Source organism: Mastomys coucha, unplaced genomic scaffold, assembly GCF_008632895.1.
Source record: "Mastomys coucha isolate ucsf_1 unplaced genomic scaffold, UCSF_Mcou_1 pScaffold13, whole genome shotgun sequence".
NCBI classification, from domain to species: domain Eukaryota; kingdom Metazoa; phylum Chordata; class Mammalia; order Rodentia; family Muridae; genus Mastomys; species Mastomys coucha.
The window spans coordinates 79,126,348-79,129,192 of NW_022196895.1; positions in this window are offsets into that span (position 1 = coordinate 79,126,348).

Here is a 2,845-nt window from a genome sequence, read left to right on the forward strand (position 1 = left end):
CGACCGACCGACTTGAATTTTTCAGTCTCCGAGTGGTTCTGGCTACAGAGCACTGACTCGTGTTAACACATCTCACAGGAGACTGACACGGGAAACCCGAGTGCCAGTTCATTAATTTACAGTGAGTAATATAAGTGTCAAGCCCACCAGATGTTTGCTTCATCCTGACCAACACGTTCTCTCCCTGCAGACCAGCTGCTTGGGAAGTGAAACCGTCAGTAGGATGCTCGGGGAACGGGTGGTCCGAACAAGAGCCCTGAGCTGGACTGCGCTACTGCCTGGTTACATAATAAGACACACCTGGTCTGCAGCGGAGGCACTCGGGCCAGGTGACAGGGGACTCCTTCCTGGGCCCGATGCTTAGATGACTTCTGCAGTCCGTCTTACTCACACCCCCATAAAAAATATCTTCCCCTCAGTCCGTTCCTCTCCATTTCTCTTCACGCCGGAGTCTCCCTTCCTTCTTCCCCAGATGTACTTAGTACATCTCCACGGGGCAGTGCGGAACCTTCGCACAAGACACAAAGGCAGGCCTTCCATCCGTTCTGACGCACTCCTTGTGCAAGGTGACTCTCTTTGCTAGGGCTCTGCTTTGTTGGGCTCTGAGCAGCATACCGTGTTGACTTTAAGATCTGATACCCAGGCTCTCAGAGAGTACTGTGTAGCGTCCAAGGTATGACATCACTCCTATGTACTCAAGGAGAGTTCTCTTCACTCTAGTTCATTTGCTCGGTCTGTGATCAACTGATTGATTCTCCTGTGACAAGGTTTTGTTGGGCCGTCCCCAGCTCCGACACCCACATTCCTCATCTGTAGCACAGTGGAGGTGGCCCTGAGGCTGGCCATCACCCTGGGCCTGACGAGGTGAAGCACTGTGAAGTCTGGGCCAGCAGAAGGGAGTCTTGCCTGTTTTTGTTGTTGTTGTTGTTGTTGTTTTCTTAATACAGCTGCCAGAGTTGATCCTCTCCAGCTTTAGAATGTCTCTGTGGAACCCAAGACAGCTGTAAAGTACTTTTGCCCACAAACCATTTCCAGGGAGTTGCTCAAGACTGCGTGGGTTAGTAAAGCTCTCCATTCAATCTGGCTCCATTCTATCATCTTTCACAGTGTCGACGATTTGACCATGGAGAGCAGACATACATTCCCCTGCTATACTGGGGTGCACTCATGAACACCCCAGAATACACAGATGTTGTTCCTTAAGAGACAGCAGCCATAAAGTAAAACAAAACAAAACAAAACAAAACAAAAAACCATGCTAATAAGAATTCCACAGATAAGACTTTGCAAAAACATGAACCAGCAAAGTCTTGTAATTCACCAGCCCGGTAATGTAACTCAGCTTTATTCACAGTAAATCCCAGGTTAGGAATCTAGATTCCCCGCAAGAGCAGGTTCTGGTCTTCATAGGCTCCCAGAAGGAGAGGGCTTATGTTGGTTAGATTTGATGACTGTGTCTGGGTGGCACATTTCTCAGAGGCCTTCTGAGGTGTGCTGGAGATTCAACAGCATTTGGAATTGGATACACAGGCTGGCAGGTACCTCCGTGGTGGCTGGGTGGCCTAATGGTCCCCACACCAAGACTTTCAAAGCAGTGCTTTCCTCTGCAGACATGTTAACTCAGACTGTGTTCCCGAGAGCCTTGTCTAGAGCCTGGTTTGGTCCACCCAGTGTTAGATTGGAGTCTAGCTACTTACCAATCACCCGAATACCAGCTCTCACAGAAAGTACATGCAAGATAAATAATTAACCATGCTAACAACGGTGTAAAGTACTGAGGAAGGTGTTCAGACCCCTAATTGGAAGCCGGAACAGAAGCTGGTCCTGTATAATTAGCATTTCACACCGTAACTCTAAGCCAGTCACGTTCAGATACCTGGTTACTTTCACCTTGCTGTCCGTATTCATCACACACTGCAAGAGAGTCACTGATCTGTCATAGGGGATGCAATGCATACTGTGAGATCTTGTGAGTGTCCTGTATGTGTATCTCTTATTAATTAAAAAAAAAAAACAAAACAGCTGTTGCTCTTTAAAAAAAAAAAAGCACAATTCATTTAATGACACATTTTAAATGTGTATGCTAATTTCAGGGTTTTCTTTCCCTGGAATCATGAAGGCAGTACCCATGAGAGCAGAAGGAAGGGGTGGCGAACTCCACTTGTGGTTGAGATCTGTACCTACTGCCCAAAGCTACCAGTTTCTGGAGCCCATCTCCTCGATGAATGACAAATGACTTGCTTGTTTCCCTCTGGATCACCCTGTCCTGCCTTCTGCTATGGAAAACCACCAGGACCTTTCATTGGCATCTCTGATGTGAGACAGTGAAGATCTCAGAAAGGGCTTGTCACGTACCTATTGACCTTGTGCTGAGAGGTGGGCAAGAAACAGCTCATTAGAGTGATTTAATGCTATATTTTGTTAAAACTGAACCAGAATAATCTATGGAATGCGGCTGAGACTCATCTGAACTTGAGGCGCACAGACTGCATTTCTCTCTTATTTTCATTTTGCTTTTAAATAGAATTCTAAATTTGAAATATTACAGAATGAGATGCTTTTCAAATTAATAATAATAAAAGCAATCTCCCTCAACAGGCTCAAAATCTTGGTATAAACTACATAGAAGGAAATAAACTAGACTTGGCTCTTGAAGCTAAGGCAAAAAACAGAACCAGGGAGAATAGGCAGGAAGAATCAGATGCCATAAATACAGGTGTGTGGTGAGGAAGGAAACACAGGTGTGTGTGAGGGAGGGGGACACAGGTGTGTGTGGGGAGGGGGAACACAGGTGTGTGGGGAAGGGGAACACAGGTGTGTGGTGGGGAGGGGCAACACAGGTGTA